Consider the following 20178-nt stretch of genomic DNA (forward strand, 5'->3'; position numbering starts at 1 on the left):
GTCTGCCCCTTTACGCACCTGGAGATCCCATACCACCTTGTAATATTCATATCATAGCACTTCCCATATGGTACTAAATTAATCTGTTTTTACATGTGATTCTCTACTGGGCACTGAATGTTTGTGTCTACCCAGTTTTCTTATGTTGAAATATAATCCCTGGTGTGATGGTATCTGGAGGTGGGGACTTTGGGAGGTGATTAGGTCATGAGGCTAGAGCCCTCATAAGTGGGATTAGCGCCCTTATGATAGAAACCCCAGAGAGATCCCTTGCCATTTCTACCATGTGATGTTAAAGGAAAGACAGCTATGTATGCACAGGAAGTGGGTCTGCAGCAGACACTGAACCTGCCAGCACCAGGATCTTGGACCTCACAGCCTCCGTAACTGTGAGAAATCAAGGTATGTTGTTGAGAAGCCACCCCATTTACGGCATTTTCATTATAACAGCATGAGTGGACTAAGAATACCCTCCATGCTGTAAAACTATGTCTTATTCATCTTCACACCCCAGCACTCTGCAACATACCTGGCACATAGTACACATTCAGTCCTTTTTTTTTTTTCCTGTACTGAATTAAACCGCTTAAATTAAACTGAAATATTGAAACTCTGTTACTGCCTTTGCGCATCACAGAAGCCTTGGCTTAGCTCTCTTATTTCACAGATGATAACACCGAAAACTGGAGTGGTTAAGGGACAGAGGCTTCCATATATAAGATTGAGTGATTGCCAAAAAGCAACAGATGATGATAGAAGCTGGCATGTTCTGGAATTCCATCACTTTAAGATAACCACTCTTCATGTTTTAGTGGCCATCTTTCATGCAACTTGTACAAATGGGATAATAGCATAATATTCTTTTCCATCATGAATAGTTTCTAAAACTGTAGTTCTTTTTTTTTTTTTTTTTTTTCAAAATTCCTCCTCCTCTCTGTCCTCCCCCTCTCCACCAGACATCCCTCTGCTCCAACCTCCGTGTAATCGGCATTAATGGCCTGGTATGTGTCATTTCATAATATTTCCATGCTGCTAGAATCATAGACAAACATAAATACAGATATAAAGTAGCATTGTTATTTTCTGATTCAAAAATGGGATCACACTATCTATATATACTTTTTGTACTTAACAATACATTGAAGAAATATATTCAAGTCAACTGTTTTGGACTTGCCTCCTGGGAAGTGGGGTCAGGTGCTACACTGCCTGTACAGGATTTCACACCTGTGGATCAGGCCTTCTGTAAGCCCCCGAATGAGTTTTGGCTGCAGCCTTACAGATTGGAAAGGCAAGCCTGTACTGAGAAACAGGTATCTATTGCCATCAGAACAAGACACTGATCCTTCCAGGACGGAAGGGGCCCAAAGTAGTTGAGTTGCCACCAAGGCACTGATAGGTTCCTTGAGGAATAGTGCTCATCCTGTCCCCTCCAGGCCCCTGAGCAGCCAGCTGGGCCACTGGCCATAGCCTAGGGTTCTAAGAGCCTCCCCAGGCAGTAAATGTGCCCCATCCCCTGAGGTCTTTGCTGGTGTTAAATCTCACATCTGGAGATAGTTCCCTGAAGTCTGTGACATCTTGCTCATCCAATGTTACGTTTTGACTCCTTAGACTCCCACCAAAATTTATTCCCGGGCATACTGCCCTTGCTCCTGTCAGTATGTGCTACTTAGTTGTTGCAGTTCCTCTGAGGTAGAATCTCTCTCCTTGCATCAAGCCTAGCACATCCCCCAGCTGGAATCTTCTGGGAGTTAACCCTAGTTATGGCACTGGCATCGAAGAGAAGCAGCAGGTGCAACCCCTTAGAGGGACACCTGCTGCCCCGTGGAGGTGAGCCTCCGCAGTGCCTTCCTACATGAGAGAAGTGCTGGCTCTTCATAGAGGGCGGTGGGCTGAAAGCCTGTGGGTTCAGAGGAGTTTACAGAGCCATGGTCCTTGTGGGTGTCTACCTTGATGCCCACATCTCATATATCCAGGTCCCAAGCTTTCCCAACCAGGGCTCTGACCTTAGCACTACAGACATGGCTTAAGAAATTAAAGGTCTCCTGGAGCTTTAAACTAAGTCCCACACTTGCTCCTCAGCTACATCCAAGCTTCCACTGAGGGGGTAGGGCCTCTGGGTAAACTCCCACAGAGAGTCCTGCCAGTTCCCCCATTTAGCCTTTAGTGGTGTATTAACAGCTCTCAGCTTTTCATTAGCTCTCTGCAGGGCATTAATACAACCTCTAAACACCAACCAAAACCATTGCCTTTATATGCATTTGTTCCTCTCTCCCCTCTGGCCCCATTGCATTTCAAATATCTGAATCATTAAGATTATTCCCATCCACCTGGGTCACCAAGAGTGAAATTTTTAGCAGTTGGGCTGCTACCGTATGGCCGAGGACTATTGGTGCCCTACATATTACATGATGATAGGCAGAAAAGAATGATGCTCCCCAACCTGATCAAAAGAAAAAAAATGTCTACATCCTAATCATCAGAACCTGTAAATATGTTTTCTTACATTATGAAAGGGACTTTGTAGATGTGATTAAGCCAAGGATCTTGGAATGGTGAGATTATCCTGAATTGCATATTGGTGGGTCCAGTGTAATGACAAGAGTCCTTATAAATGAAAGAGAGAGTTGAGTGGCAGACTCTTGGTTCCAGCTCAGGTCATGACCTCAGGTTCCTGGGTTCAACCCCATGTCCAGGTCCCTGCTTAGTGGGGAGTCTGCTTGTCTTCCTCTCTTTATGCCCCTCCCCCTACTTGCACAAGCACGCACGCTCTCTCTCTCAAATGTACAAATAAATCTTAAAAAAAAAAAAAAAAGAAAGAGGGAGATAGAAGTGTCAGAGTCAAAGAGGGATTGGAAGATGTTATGCTACCAGCTTTGAAGGTGAAGGCAGGGACTATAAGCCAGGAAGTCCGGGCAGCCCCTCGAGAATGGCAAAGGCAAGGAAGCAGACTCTCCCCTAGCACCTTCAGAAGGAACACAGCTCTGCCCGCACCTTGATTGTAGCCCAGTGAAACCCATTTTGGACGTTTAGCTTCCTTAACCTTAAGAGAATAAGTTGTTTTAAGCAACCAAACTTGTGATAATTTGTTAGAGCAGCAATAGAAAACAGTTACACACCGGGTTAGGTCTTCCTTGCCAGCAGCAAATGATCCAGCCCAACCACATCTTACTGCTTTCTCAGACATTTCCTAGTACCACCAATGACGTGTTTAAGTCCTCTGAGAAGCAGCCACCAAGACAGAATTAGAATTGCAAATAATTTACCGGAGGAAACGCTCATGGTTGTGATGCAGTTTACAGATTACAATGCAGGTCTGGCACTTGTGCAAGAAAAGACGAGAAAGGAGGATTGGATAGAAAAAAGCCTCTGGCTGCAGTATAACTTAGAGAAGTCTCATCCAGGCCACTGGAGGGCCCCACAATAAAAGCTGTCCAACCCAGGGAGCCTGTGACCTCAGCATGAGTGCTGTGGTAGATCTGAAGGTAGAGCAGCTGGTGTAACCTTCTCGAAGCAAGTTATCTTGAGGGGAGATCTAAAGAGCTCATCTGCATAGACACGTCACTCCCCTACCACCACCCAGTGCAGGCTGTGCTAATTAACCATAGGCCCCCTACTGGGGCAGAGCCTTGCCCACTGGGGTTCCCACGTGGCCAAGAAAATATCAGAGCACATGTTCTCTGCAGTGGGCGGATCCAAGAGCCAGATGGAGAGGGGCTAAGCTACACCTGCCAGGGTCCTGATCCTCAGATTCCCCAATCAGATGATTCCTTGCTCCTCAACTGTTGAAGAGAGTTTGGAGAAGCCAGGATTGCCCCCCAAATAGAACTCTCTCCATGTGGAAAAAGCATTAGAAGAGGGAGATAATGTGCCCTCCTGTCAGACTGTTGGAACAAACGACTTCCGATTTTATTGCCAGATTGCTTTCAAATAAGGTTAAAATGCCTGCCAGCAATGGTGAGACGATCGGCTTCTACTTTCGCACTAAGTACGATCTCTGTTTTCAAATTCTGCCCTTCTGATAGGTACCAGATATTTCATTTTTATTGCATCTGCATTTGCCGGACTGCTAGGAAGATGGGACATATCTTTTCATATGTCATTTGTCTTATGGTTGTGCTTTGTCCATTTCACCGTTGGGTTGTTTGGGTTTCTCTTGTTAATGTGTTCGCAGAGGCTGTGTGGATAGTGCAGCTATTAACCCCTTATCTGCTGTATGCATTGCAAATATTTTCCAGCCTATATATTTTTTGGTCATATTTTTAACTGACGTCTAGCTTACATACAGTATTATATTAGTTTCCAGTATACACCCTAGTTATTCAACATTCATATACATTAAAAAGTGATTTGAGGCCTAGTTTTATGGTATCTTAAGATAAAACATTTTAGGCTTTATAAAGTTAAATATACTTTTCTTTTATAGTTTCTGGGCCACTTCTCTTTGCTTGTTTGATCTCCCTATTCCCACATTTTAAATAGAGTCTCCTAATTTTTTTCTAAGATTTTTACTACTTTATTTTTACATTTACTGTTTTATTCATCTGAAAAAAAATTTTGTATTATTGTTTCTTTTCTTATCACAAAATAATACAGGTTCCTTGTAGACATTTTAGGAAACTTCAGATAATAAATAAGAAAACAATTCTAAATTACTCTTAATTTTCCACCTGCCAACACGCAGCCCTGTGAATGTTTCTATATCCTTTCAGTCTTTTTTTCTATGCATTGCACACAATCCATTAATTATTTTTAAAAGATTATACGATAAATTCTGTTATATAATCTGGTTTGGTTATTTACCAATACAATTAGAACAATTTTTCACATCATGAAATAATTCTCTACAACATATTTTTAATAGCACAGGAATAAACCAATAATTCCAATGTATAAATGTACTGTCATTTGTTTAATCAAATCCCTGTTTGGGGACATTCATATTGTCCTGTTTTTTTGCTAGAAAAACAATATGCTATGATGCTGCCTCTCATTTGTTAGATGACGTTTTGTACTTTGTCAAAGAACTCACTTAGTTTTGAGTATGTTTGTTCAATTTTAATAGCATCTAAAATTACCTACTTAAAAATCAGATAAGAAGAGGAAAAGAAGATCCATTTGTTTTTCTCCGGGTTGCTGTATTGAGACACCTGAACTGATTTGAAGCTACCATAAAAAAAAAACTGCAATTGATGGGTTTAGAAATTATGTTTCTAAAGAGCATCAACTAGAAAGAGTTCAGAATTGAAGAGTTCAGAAGTTAAAAAATAAACAATAAAGAGAGCACAGACAAAACCACCAGATGGTAGGATTAGAAAATCCTGAAGCACCAACAGCCAGGTGAAGGATCAATAGGGTAACAATGCCAGTTCTATTAATACCACCACCACCTACACACCAAGAAGCCTTGCCTCCAAGCTCTTTTGGAAAGAGACAGACATAAATCAATAAACATTCCATTTTGGATTTTACTAGACTCTCAAGACAAAAAAAAAAAAAATGAGTAGTAGAAAGTATAAGGATGAGTAGAAAAAAAATTATGAGCACAGAATATATTTTAGTTAAAATATAATTTTAATTTTAAATAAATCTGAATATTTGAAAAAATAATCTAAGTGGAACAAAAGCGTGTACGTTTGTCTGCCATCAAACATATTTCTATTTACGAAATACGACTTGCAATTTGGAGATTTCTCTGTCATGGTTGCCTTCCATAATGAACTCTATCCTAAACAAGAAAATATAAAGAAATATATTATTGAACTGTATACAATGAACCACAGAATGCAAAGTTAGAAGAGAATTTACAACTCAACTAGTCTGACTCTAGCATATACTACTGGGGAAGCTGAGGCCAGAAAAAGAGAAGTAATTTGCTAAAGATCAGACGTCAGTGACCAGCTGAGCCAGGAAATGCAGATCTCCTGCCTCTTAGCACAAGGTGCCCACCACAAAAACATCACAAATCAAGAACATGGTTATACTTGTTCATGTGCCTTGTGGTCATGACTTACACATCAAGGCAGGGAGGTAGCAAGATAAAATCTACATATAGATGTGTAACCACAATCATTTGAGCACTGCTTAAACAGCTAGCTATTAGTCCTCTGGCTGTCCTATGCCTTCAACGTTCACACGGGAAGCTCTCTAAAAAGGAGATAACAGACGAAGTCAGGAGAGGAGCTCCCGCCACAGCACCAGTTTCCTGGGACAGCACTACAGCCTGCCATTTTCCTGGTGCCAACATTGAAGGAGTGGCCTGATTGGCTCTTTCTTCAATGCATGTCCCCAGGGTAGGAGACCCTTAAACGCTATTCTTCTGAGGGAATTTTACAGTTAACAGCCAAGTGGAAAATGTTCAACACAATTAGATCTAACACCTTCTGAGTAGCAAATTAAAAATACATGACATTAAAAAGGACATTTTGGGGTTTTATTTTTTTAAGCTTAAGGTTAAAAAAACTTAGAAAGGAGAAAAGTACGTTTAGCCTGGAGCAAAAATTCTTGACTTTTCTCTGACACAACACATGTCCCATCTATAACAGTCACAACAGGGTATGAGTTTCTGCACAGAATGTGGTTTGCTGGATATAACTTCACCCTGTCTCCATACTGCTACTGATAAAACACCATAATTAGTTAATGATGAGATGAGCACTGGGTGTTATATGTTGGCAAATTGAATTTAAATTTTAAAAAAAGAAATAGGGAAAAATTCCAATAAAGAAGAGAAATAAGTAAAGGCAAAAAAAAAAAAAAAAAAAAACAACCCACCCACCATAATCGGGATAATATTTGGATATTTTAGAATAAAGTCTGGCACAGGAGTCTGGATCCTCCTTAATTCAGAAGCTGAAGCTGTTTGGACTGTGTTTATAATATGCATTTATTGTTAGTAGTGATAATAAAAATGGCCAAAATTATTCTAATTGGGAATTAACTGCACACAACTGTAATTTTTTAATAATAATAACAACCATAGTAATGGTAGTTACATGGAGAAAATATTTTCTCAAATGCTTACAACAGAGCCTGGCATACAGAATGCTCAATAAAGTTTAGAGGATATTATGGTTGTTGTTGAAGACAACTATCAACTACAATTACATGTAAATATTTCAAAACCAGGATAATCTATAGCATAAAAGCAGAATTTCATGTAGCAGGTGCCTCTGGTATCCCTATAACATGTTCTCTGCCCATCTCTAATATCAGCTATGGCTACAATGGACAGTTAAATGCAAGCTCTCCTACCTCACACTACCAGTGGAGATACTAATGCAAATGGGGTATTGCATTAAGCATTCTGCACCACACCTTGGAGTTTACTCACCTGGATATGCAAGGCAAGCCTGGAAGCACAGAAAAGGAAAAGCTTGTAAAGAAACTCTCAATTTATGGGGGGCAGGAGCCACTGTATTCAGGACAACTCCAGGGGTGAGCTACTCAGGTGATCTCAGTAGAACTGCCCTCCCCATAGTAACTGTTCCCAGCAGATTACTCCTCCCCTCTCCTATTCCCCTGACACCCTCACTCTTTCTTCCTGGGACCACCTCCCAAGTTAACCACCTGTACCCAAATCCTTGTCTCAGGCTCTGCTTTTAAGAGAACCCAAATTAAAGCATTGCATTCCTCAGTCTAGGTGATTTCCAGAAATATAAACTAGAAATACTTTAGATAGGTGCTCCTCAACACACAGAAATGTCAGATTATTTTGTTTTGGAGTAGAAATATTTTAAATGGAAGAGAAAGCCTTATTAGAAAGGACCTTTTGTAAAATAAGATTCATAATATTTTATTGTGTGAAACCATAAAAAAGTTGTGGAAAATAAATTTGTATGGGCAGCCCTGGTGGCCCAGTGGTTTAGCACTGCCTTCAGCCCAGGGCGTGATCCTGGAGACCCTGGATCAAGTTCCACGCAGGGCTCCCCGCATGGAGCCTGCTTCTCCCTCTGCCTCTCTCTCTCTCTCTCTCTCTCTCTCTGTATGTCATGAATAAATAAATAAAATTTTTAAAAATTGTAAAGAATTAGAGGAGACAAAAAAGAAGAGAAAAACCAATGTTTTCAGTAGTTGACCAATATTCCCATGTTCTGCATGGATGAGCCAGGTGATCATTGGCCCTTGTTCAGTTCTTTCTGATGCAAGGCCTTAAGAACATTTATTGTGTAACTACTTGTATGTCTGATTAATTCAAGCCTGAGATCTTTGGCTGAAAGAGGTCTTGGCAAAGTTCCAGAGGCTAATGGATAATTTGTAGCAACCATATCATGGGCATTTGGCTGCATGTCCAACAATGTGGGGGTAATAGCCAGTATTTGTTGGAATACTTAAGGCCCTTAATGATTGTTGCAAGTGACACAACCAAGTTAGAATGTCATAAAACTCTAGAGAGATCAAGTGACGAAGAGAAAACACTCAAGCATTTTCATATAATTGCCTTCAGAGTACTGACCATATAAAATTTAATTCCACAGGTACATTTAGAGCACTTACTATGACACAGAAATTAATAGTTATAGAACAGTTCACATCTACTATCTCATTCAAACCCAACATAACCAGTAAGATGGGGATTATTTACTTGACTCAGTAAGATGGGTATTATTTACTCGACTTCACAGATGATCCAACTGAGACTCAAGAAAGTGGTCACACAAAAAAAAAAGTGGTCACAGCAGGAGGGTGCTCTATGAATTCTGGTGAACTGAATGATCTACAGGAATCCAGATCTTCTAATTTCTTCTTCTTTGCTTTTTCTCCTACTTTTGGCTGCCTTTTTGCACAGGACCAAGTGCCACCTCAACAGGAAATGCAAATGATTAGTCTTTGCTCTCTACCTTGAGGACTCTTACCATTGAGGATGGAGAAGGGTGGTGTATTGGATTAAGTGAATTGACCCATGACATATGAATTTACCAAAGAGAGAAGAGTACTAGCTAGCGTGGTTAGGAAAGGCTCTCTAAAGGGGAATGGAGGTAGAGCTGGACTCGAAGGGATGGTCAGGATTTTCATGGGGCAAGAGGAGACACTGAAAGCCTTGCCACCAGCTAAGAGGATACTGAGATGACAGCTTTAGGTTTTGAAAAATCTCGTAGGTCTTGGTGACTCTCTGGTGACATTGTGAAATATCTCAGTTTGTCATATTTCCTACGTCAGAATTTATTATTAGATAATGATTCATTCTCTTCTCCAAATATGTTCTTTGTCTTCAGAGATTCATTTTCTCTTCTGCAACTTACCTGGATAAAGACCATACATCAGAATGGATAAATCAAGTGATACAGCTACTAACCATTAAACATATGTATTATTTTCCCCCTCTGTGAGATGGTGATGATTAAGGAATTATATGCAGAAATGAGGATTCGCTTGGTAGCGATTACTATCTATTCATTCAACAAATATATTTAATGTCTACTACATGCCAGGCATGGGGTTAAAGTAATAAAATAGACCAAGCACCCATATCAGTTAGGAACCAACATAGCTCAAAATAAAGAAAATTCCCACCCCACCCCAGTGGCTTTACTGAAGAGGGTAGCATGATTTCCACTTAACAAGAAATCATGAGGGAGGTGGTCAGGGCTGGTAGGATGTGCCATGATGCCATCAGGGACCCTGTTTCTCTCTAGCTTTCTCCTCAGCCTCCTTACAGGGCTAGTTTTTGTACTGGTAATTTCATAATCACAAGACATCTATTCCAGAAGCCTGTCAAGGACTTCTGGGAAGTCTTTACTTTCCTACACAGGCATTGCTCCTTCCTTCTTACTCCTTCTGCTTGTTTTGAATACAGGTATGATTTCAGACTTCTGCTCACATGTTACTGACCAGAGGTGTAGTACATGGCTACCCCTAGCTGCAAATCAGAATGTGAGAGTAAGCATTCTTAGCTGGACATATTTCCACCCCAAATAAAACCTGGGATCTGTGAGGAAGAAGGGGCACTCTAGTTCTCCAGCAGTATCTGCCATAGGCCATGCATCGTGGAGCTCATATTCTTGTCTAGCAGATTATATCTTTAGGGCTCTACGGTGGCGGCAGCTGGAGCCAGGAGAACAGGAATTTGTTGGAATGATGTAAACCAGCTCACAGAATCAAAGGGAAATTGGAGGTTCAGGTCATAGAAAGATGAGACCTGGGGCAGCCTCTGAGTAGTCTCATTTGGTGGCAGTGATCTCACAAATGAACCCCAAACACAGAAGTGGTACCAAGAATTAGGAGAAGAGTCCAAGTACTGCATTGGATCCTAGCAATCCTACCAAGTTGGCCCACAATGGGAAAGGTGACTTCCCAAAAAGGAAGTCAGAGAGTGCCTACCAAAAAAAGAGGCCAAGGTGCTGAGCAACATAACAGGTCCAGGACATTGGCCAAGGGATTGATACCTGTAAAAAGATTTAAGTTTTCCAGTTGACAAGTTCTCAAGTGCTATTAAGCACTGTAAAATTGTTAATATTGTACCTTTATCTTAAAAGCACATCTTTGCTCCAATTTTTTAATACTTTAGAAAAATCCAATTTTCAGTTTTCAGAACTGCAAAAAAAAAAAATGGTTTACAGAAAAAAAAAAACAGCAGAAGACTAGATGGTTTTGCTATTAAGACTGTCTTCTGGTTACATTTTATATGTAGGTTCTTCTGAATGTAGGTTAGGGAGCTATTAAAAAATTAAATAAGAGAAGAGCATTGCTTCTGCCATTTGACTTGAAGATGTTCACAGCAGGGCAACATAAAATCGGATTTTTACAATGTTGTCTTAAAAAAAAAAATACCATGTACTGAATTAGAAGCCCACGGGCAGATTAGGCCATTAAGAACTATTACCCATATTATTACTGCTAAAATATTTATATATTATAATTTTGTAATAAGGTATTTCCAAAGAAAACAATGTTGGCCTAAAATGCTCATGTTATTAAAGCCATTCCAGCAGAGTGTTGTTTGAAAAATCGCTGAAGCAGCAAAAGCCAAAAACACCGATTTACTATGAGTTTAGCTTCCCCCCACTTAATTCCTTTTTTCCTGACCCTTCAAAACAGTTACAGCAAATGAAGACCAATAAAGTTAAACACAAGAGGGAACTTGGTTAAAAATAACAAGAAAATTAATATAGATCCAAGTGCTATTGTTATTCACATTCTTTTTATGTAGAATTATTATTATTTTTAAAGATTTTATTTATTTATTCATGAGGGATACAGAGGAGAGGCAGAGACATAGGCAGAGGGAGAAGCAGGCTCCATGCAGGGAGCCTGATGTGGGACTCGATCCCAGGACTGGGATCAAGCCCTGAGCCAAAGGCAGATGCTCAACTGCTGAGCCACCTAGGTGTCCCGAGTAGTAGAATTATTTCAACTTCAAATAAGTTTTGAGATTTTTATCTGGTCATTCAGAAAATATTTATTGAACCTGCCTAGTAGGATAGACCCAGTCCTTGTCTATTAAACAGTCATTTTCCTTCTACTCCTTACTAATATAATCCCATCTTTTTCAAGATATCCCTGTGTAACTTCTCAGATACACTTGCAGCTAGAGTTTGCCATGTGACCAGGTCTAGACAAAAAAAAAAAAAAAATGTATACATTGGGGTACCTGGGTGGCTCAGTCCATTAAGTGTCTGACTCTTGATTTCAGCTGAGGTCATTATCTCAGGGTCATGAGGTGAGCCCTAAATCAGGCTCTAGGAGACTACTTTAGTTAATTTTGTAATTATTTGTTGAATGTTCCTCTCACTAAATAGTAAGCTCCCTGGGGATCCCTGGGTGGCGCAGCGGTTTGGCGCCCGCCTTTGGCCCGGGGCGCGATCCTGGAGACCCGGGATCGAATCCCACATCGGGCTCCCGGTGCATGGAGCCTGCTTCTCCCTCTGCCTTTGTCTCTGCCTCTCTCTCTCTCTCTGTGACTATCATAAACAAATAAAAAAAAAAAAATAGTAAGCTCCCTGAGGCTAATGACTGCATCTTGTTCACGGCTATCCCTCTTAGGTTGAACACAGTGCCAGATACATAGTACCTAGGTCAGTTAGGAATACACCAGGCTGCAAATAACAGAACCCAATTGCATTAACAGAACCCAATTTTTATCACATAGTAAAAAGACTGAAGATAGGCAGTCCAGGGCTGGTACAGTATCTCCATAATATCATCAGACTCAGTGGTCTATCTTTTTTTCTTCTCTGCATCCTCATGGTTGCAAAATGGCTGCCACAGTTCTAGGAATTACATGTGCATTTGGGACAGAAAAGTCAAAGATACTACCAAATGTGTTTCTCTCCTTTAAGAAAAAAAACACACAACTCTTTCCTATACATTTTTTTTTTTTCCAGGAGAAGGGGAGGAGCAGAGGAAGAGATTAGAGAGAGAATCCTAAACGTGAGAGGAACATTCAACAGACAATTTACAAAATTAACTAATTACAACTGCTATGAAGGATAAATACTGAAGTAACTAAACTAGTCTGGGTGAAGGCAGTGGTCAGAAAAGACCTTTTAGATTAAGTGATGTGCAGAGATTTGAATAAATAAGTATAAACTGGGAAGTGACGGTTGGAGAGAGCATTCCAGGAGGGAAGAATGGTCCCCGTGAGTGAAATACGGAGACTGAGGGAGATAATACTTCATGAGGCTGGAACGGTAGTCAGATCAGAATATGCAGGACCTTTTGGCCATGATAAGAAATTTAGACCTTAGAGCAATCGAAAGTCATTGGTAGATGTGAAGTGATCAGATTTCAGGTGCAACGAGAGAATTCTGGTTGCAGTATGAAGGAATTGGAGGGGAGCAAGACTGGATGCAGGGGGTAAGAAACTTATTGAAGTTGTCTAATTCAGAGGTCACCAAACCGCTTCCAAGTGTCTGCTTTCATAAATAAAATTATAATGGAACTCAGCTACACCCATTTGTTTACGTATTGTCTACAGCTGCTCTTGTGCTACAATGGCAGGGTTGAGCAGTTGCCATAGAGACTACATGGCCCACAGAGGCACATGTATTTACTATCTGGCCCATCACAAAGCAAGTTTGCCAACCCCTGCTGTAGATGCCAGAAGATGGCGGCTTAGACCAGTTCCCCAGGGATGTAAAAAGTGGAGAGAAAAAAAAAAGAAAAGAAAAGTGGAGTGATTTAAGATATATTTGAGATTTGCAGATAGGTTAAATTTGGGAGAAGGACAATGACTTTTAAACATAAGCAGCTAAAAAGATGGAAAAGTTGGTATTAGAGAGTCAAGTCCAAGTGCTCTGCCCAGGCAACCTGGAGTTTAAATATCCTAGAGACACAAAGAGATCATTAATATCATTGTCCTTCTCTTGTTAGAATATGGAAATCCTATAGTACAGGGGCTTTCCTTATGTTCCATGTTGTAATCTGTTCCACTTGGTAAGAATCAGCATATTCTGGGACATTGAATCTTACATAAAGTTCTCCCAAATATAATTCAATTCAGTCCATTTAAATGAAAATTTAACCAAATGGGCAAATACAGGCAAACAGAAGATAATAGAAGTTTTTTGATGGTTTGGGAAGCCATCCTATTCCTTAGGTGGGCAGTTAAGCCTATTCAGTAATCATTACTTATACATTTTCAAAGCTTCTTTTTCATACAATCACATTCTCCCCAGTATTTTCATGCCATTAAATACTGTCATATTGATTTCACAAAAGTCGCAAAAGAATGAGCCTGTTGTGGGTAAGGTATAGTTTGTTGAGAACAGACACAGAATTGGCGGGTTAGATCTAATTAAGCCCATCTTCTGTACCTTTCTAAACATGATCAAAACGTGGGACACAAGGTTTGACCACTAGGAAAAAAAATTTAATTGTGGAAGTCCAAGAAAAATTTAAAAGTATGGTTGTCATATATCTCTACGCCAGATCCTCAGGCATGGGAAGCTCACCCAGGTCTCTACCCACCCCTTTGTAAGAGGTCAAGCCTCAAGCACAGAAGGGAAAGTAATCAACAGTCATGGGAAATGGTGTTGCCCAATATTTGAAATAAAACACCTTGGTGCTGTTCTTTGAATTTTCAGAAGGTTTGGCAATATGGATATGCAACATGTTTGATGAGACCTCCTATTGAGACCATTACAGGGAAAAAAGCAAATCTTCCCAAATGTCATATTCAGGATATTATTTGACCCGCACTCTTTTTCCTTGGAGCTCTTCACAGCTGTTAACACTGGTTTGGAGAACTGCAGGAATCGCTCGCATGCTACCTCACAATGTTTCATTGTTGTGCAATTGCTCCCTACCAAAATAAATGGTGTTCAGGGTTTATTTTTGTTTTTGTTTTTTGGCAAAGGGTGCTGGAAATTTTCCTCATACCTTAAGGATAAGACTATTTTCTTTTGAGATGAACATATTGAGATGTGGGGAAGAAAGTATCTGAGACAGAGAATGTGGAATTTATGGGTTTAATGAAATGTGAACATTGGGAAAGACAAACATTTCTTCTGAATATGGCATTAACTCGTTAGCAAACTGGGTTAATTAAAAACTATTAAGGTCAGACAGGTCCCTATAAATTTGATAGACAATTTCTTTTTTTAATTACTTTTTTTTCAAGCAGAGGAGGGGGGTTTTTTGTCTTGTTTTTGGTGCTGTCTTGCCTGGTTGAAACAAGGTATTCTCAGCCAAAGAGTATTGAGCTAATGCTCAGAAAGTAGAGTTTCCTCCTTCCCTCCTGAACCCACCTGCTCATGCCCATAAGCCCAGCTCTAGGTGGGATAGCGTTTGGAGCAGCAGCTGGAGCAGAAGAGACATTGGAACAGCGACACTGAGTTGGTTTTCATTCTCTCATAATTTCATTCATATCCACTTTTCTTTAGGAGGCTTGTAAAATGTTCTTTAATTAAACTGTAACTGACAAACAGTATAATTTGTCTTTTAAAATGTACAGTTCTAAAACAATAAAATAAAATGTACAGTTCTATATACTTTAAGAAATTTCTACAGTCGTGTAAACCACCCTCAAACCCCCCCGCCACCCCAAGTCCTGGTAGAGAATATTTTCATCTTAAAAATATCCTTGTGTCCTTTTGTAGTCAATCCCCTACCCCAGTCCCAGCCCATAGCACCTGGCAACCACAGATCTGATTTCTATTTCTGCCTTTCCCAGAATGCTATTTAAATGGAATCACACAATATGCAGCCTTTTGAATCTGACTTCTTTTACTTGGCAAATGCTTTTAAATTCAGCAATGTTGCATATGAGTTCATTCCTTTTTATTGCTGAATAGTATTCTATTGTGATTATATGGATGTCCCACAATTTATTTATCCATTCAGTATTTGGTTGTCTCTAGTTTGGGATAATTATGAATAAAGATACTGGAAACATTCATGCATGGGTTATTGTGTGGACTTATAAGAAACTGTCAAACTCTCCCAAAGTTGGCTGTACATTCCTACCAGTCTGAGAAGTCCAGTTACTCAAGAGCCTCACCTGCATTTTGTATTGTCAGTTTGTTGTTATTTGAGCCATTATAACTGGTGCGTAGTGGTATCACATTGTGCTTTTAATTTATATTTCTCTACAGACTAATGATACGGAGCATCTTTTCATAATACGTATTGGCCACATATATCTCTTCTTTGATGAAGTATCTATTCAAATCTTTTGGCCACTTTAATAGTTTGTTGGTTTTCTTATTACTTGAATGTCAAAAATTCTGATATTCTAGTTATCATTCCTTTATCACGTGGATGTTCTGTAAGTATTTAATCCTTGTCTGTGGACTGTCCTTACATTTTCTTTGCAACATCACTTAAGGAGAAGTTTTAATGAAATCTGATTTATCAACTTTTTTCTTTTATGGATCATACTTTTCATGTCCTTTCCAAGAAATCTTTGCCTGTGTTTTATCCTAGAGATTTTAGAGTTTTAAATTTAAATATAGGTCTTTGATCCATTTCCAATTCACTTTTGAATACAGTGTGAGGGGTTACCTGGATGGATATCACTTTTTACAAATGGACATCCAACTACTCCAGTACCGTTCATTGAAAAGGCTATCCCTTCTCTGTTGTGTTGCCTTGAAGTTTTGCTGAAAATCAGTTAACGCTTATGTGGTCTATTTCTGTGTTTTCTTCTCTGTTCAATTGATCTATGTGTCTATCTTTCTGCCAATACCATGCTGTCTTGATTACTAATCCAGCTGGGATTAGTCCTCTAACTTTGTTCTTTTTCAGAATTACTTTGGCCTTTTCCATATAATTTTTAGAATCAGCACATCAATTTGTACAAAAAACCTCCTGGGATTTTGGTTGGAATTACACTTAATTTATGTATAACTTAAGGGAAATTGATGTCTTGACAATATTGAGTCTTCTGACCCATTAAGACACTATGCCCTCCATTTATTTAGGTCTTTTATTATTTCTGTCATCAATGCTTTTTTAATCTTTGGCATATAAATTTTACACATATTTTATTAGGATTATCTCCAAGTATTTCATGTTTTAGATGCAATTTAAATGGTACTTTAAAAAATTTCTGTTTCCAGTTGTCCGTTCATAATACATAGAAATACAGTTGGTTTTTTTGTGTATTGCTCTTGTATCCTGAAACTTTGCTAAACTTACCTATAAGATCTAGCAGCATTGGTAGATCATCATGTCATCTGAGAATACAAACATTTTTCATTTTTTCTTTCCAAAATGTATGCCTTTTATTTGTTTTTCTTGTCTAATTGTACTTGCTAGGACCTCTGGTGCAATGAAAAGCCTTTCTTGTTCCTGATTTTAATAAGACTATCTAAAAGTCAATTACCATTAAGTTGTTCAGTAGATTTTTTTGTTAGATGGAGTCTATCAGATTGGAAGCATTCCTTCTATTTCTAATTTGCTAAGAGTTTTTTTTTTTTTTTTTTAATGAATAGACTCTGAATTTTGTCAGTCTCTTTTCATCTATTGAGATGATCGTATAGCTTTTCTTCTTTAGACTATCCATATAGTGAATTACATTGATTTTCAAATGTTGAACCAACCTAGCATTCCTGAGATAAACCTCATTTGGTCATGTTTTATTGGCTTTTTAAATATATATTGCTAGATTCAGTTTGTGAATACTTTGTTAAGGTCTTTTGCATCTGTGTTCATAAGGAATCATGGAGAGCTCTCAAAATAATACTGGTCTCACAAATGAGTTGGGAAGTGTTCCCTTCTCTTTGATTTTCTGGAAGACTTTTGAGTAAAACTGGTATTATTTTTAATTTAAATGTTAAGTAAAATTCACGCCTGGTATCATCTGAACCTAGCAGGGGACTTTTAGGGGATGGGAAGAGGTTAACTATGGATCTAATTTATTTAATGGAAATAGGACTATTCCATTTATTTTTTTCTCTACTGAGTTTTCTTTAGTCTGTATTTTTCTCTCTTTTCAAAATTTTAGCTATTAGTTTGAGTTTTTTAAGGTTTTTTTTTCATTTGTTTTTGTTAACAGACTAAGGACATTTAATCCTATATCACTAAAATAAATTCTTTGAGAAATTCAAGCTTTAAAACAAACAAAACACACCCCACCCCACCCCAGGGTTAGTCTATGTGTCAAATAAGACCAAGTAGAGAGTAACAGAAGCTAATCAGAATCTGTCAATGTGAGTAACTTTTCTGTGTAAAATGGTCTTGGCTAAAACTTACAACTGTGATATGAAACAAATATGATTAGAACAACTTCTGCTCCCTAGACAGGATGAGCAAATTAATTAATTAACTCAACAACAATTGATTAAGAGTGTCTGCTTTGTACAAGGTACTCTGCAGCATACAAAGCAGAGGAACCGCTTCCACAGAGTTGTCATTTTTCCAGGTAACCAGCTGGAAAACATCCATAAAGCCAGGTATGATCAAGCACAATACAGAGTGAACTTTCTATTGAAATACCAAAGGAACAGAGTGAAGCATATTGGAAATTTTATTTGAGAGGGTGAGATTTGACCTGGATTTTCAGAAAATGGACATATATTGGTAAGAGGAAATGGGGATATTTCTTGCAGATAAGGAGGCTATTTATTTTGAGGTCTTTAGCAAAAGATGAAGTTGGAAAGGCCCAGGAGGTGAGTTTGCTGCAACAAAACTCCTGGGCAATCGCCTATAAGGGAACTAGATTGTGTGTCTTCGTTTCCAGACCAATTCTGCGAGGCCATTTTTCTTCTCAGTTCCCTGATGAGAAGGTTAACATTAGAGCATTTAGGTTACTGGCCCTTAATCAGCCATGTCGATGGCAATAGGACATTTGAACTCAGGCCTAAGATCAGAGCTCAGACTCCTCCCACTACTTCAGCAGCTAAAGAAATTCAGCAGTTCCCAACCAGAGATTCTCCACTGTAGTGACATAACCCACAGTGAAGTAGATTGTAAGTAATGTGTTGCTAGTAAATATGCATTTATCCATTCAGTAAATATGTCCTGAATGCCTTGCCCCATACCATGCACTGTTAAAGTGCCACAGATACAGAAGTAAACAAAATAAACACTTTTCCTTTCATCATGAAGCTTCTTTTTTTAAAGCTTTTGTTTATTTATTCATGATAGACACACACACAGAGGCAGAGACAGAAGCAGGCTCCATGCAGGGAGCCCGATGTGGACTCGATCCCAGGACTCCAGGATCATGCCTGGACCGAAGGCAGGCACCAAACCGCTGAGCCACTCAGGGATCCCCTGAAGCTTATTTTCTAATGATGACAACAGATATTGAACAAGCCAATGTAAGAATGAGTGATAGGTTTTAGAAGAATTGAAAAGGGGACCTAACTCAGTCTGGAAATCTCCATGAAGAAGTGACAGTTAAACTGACATTTGCAGTCATTAGCTAAAGTGTGTGTGTGTGTGTGTGTGTGTGTGTGTGTGTGTGTGTGTGTGTTGGGGCTGTTCCAGCAGAAAAAGGAACAATAACATTTCAGACCTTGTTTCATAGGAAATGGGAAGTGATTATAGGGGTTTTTAGTGAGGAAGTAACATAAATTTCTTTAGGTATGTGTTTCTAGTTCATTCTGCCTGCATTGCAGAGAATGGATTATAGTGGTGCATAATTCCAGAGGTCATTGAGGAGGACACTGTAGTACCGAGGAGACAGAAAGTGTGACAGAAGTCAGTCTCGAGAGCTGGCTTAGATTGAATGTGGGAGCTGAGAGAGAGAGGAACCAAGGATAAGTTCTGGATATCTGATATTTATTTTTTTAAAGATTTTATTTATTTATTTGAGAGAGAAGGGGAGTGGGCACCAGCAGGGTAAGGGGCAGAGGAAGATTTAGACTCCCCACTGAGCAGGGAGCCTGATGGTGGAGCTTGATCCCACGGCTCCGGGATCATGACCTGAGCTGAAGGCAGATGCTTGACCAACTGAACCACCCAGGAACCCCACTGGATGTCTGATATCTGTAACTAGGTAGCTGGTGGTATACCATTTACCCAACTTGGGAAAAGGCAGAAAGAGCAAGAGAACATTGAGGGGTGGTAGGCAGATGACAAACTCACCTTTGGAAAGTTGACTAGGATGTACAGAGTGCAGTGGTTAAGAGCGTGGCCTATGAAGTCAGACTGCCAAGATTCAAACCCCAGCCCTGCCATTTAACAGGATATGACCACAAAAAGTTATTTATCCACTCTCTGTATCTCAGTTTTTGCATCTGTAAAGTGGGAATGATAATAGTACATACTGCATAAGATTATTAAAATTAAAATTAGTTATCCACATAAAGGTGTATCTTAGTATATAATACTTGGGCTTGGTAGGCATCAATAGATTTGACCTATTATTATGTGACTGCAAGATATTCAGTATGCAACTAAAGGTATTGTTTCAAATCTCAAAAAAGGGTAGGGCCATTATTGATTGAATGTCCTACTCCTGTGTGTTGGAGTGAGAGACATGTAACACTAGTTGGAAGCACCCAATGGGCAGTGCAAGAACCTCTGTAGCTTGCTAGCCCTATGGCAGAGAGGCTCACAATGGGAGTCAGTAAGGAAGACACCCTCAAATGGTGGTAGGCCACAATGCACAGCTTCAAGAGCCTCCATATTTAATAACCAGTTGTAAGTTTCTTTGCTCTAATTCCCTTATTTTTCTGAGCTTTCAGTAGTTTTGGCTATCAACAAAGTCTGGTCTCAGTAGAGTTGAGGCAGAATTAAGAAAAGAGTAAGTGTCTGTGCTTACTCCAATAATAAAGGAGTGACTCATCT

This window comes from Canis lupus, chromosome 27 (assembly GCF_011100685.1).
Source record: "Canis lupus familiaris isolate Mischka breed German Shepherd chromosome 27, alternate assembly UU_Cfam_GSD_1.0, whole genome shotgun sequence".
NCBI classification, from domain to species: Eukaryota; Metazoa; Chordata; class Mammalia; order Carnivora; family Canidae; genus Canis; species Canis lupus.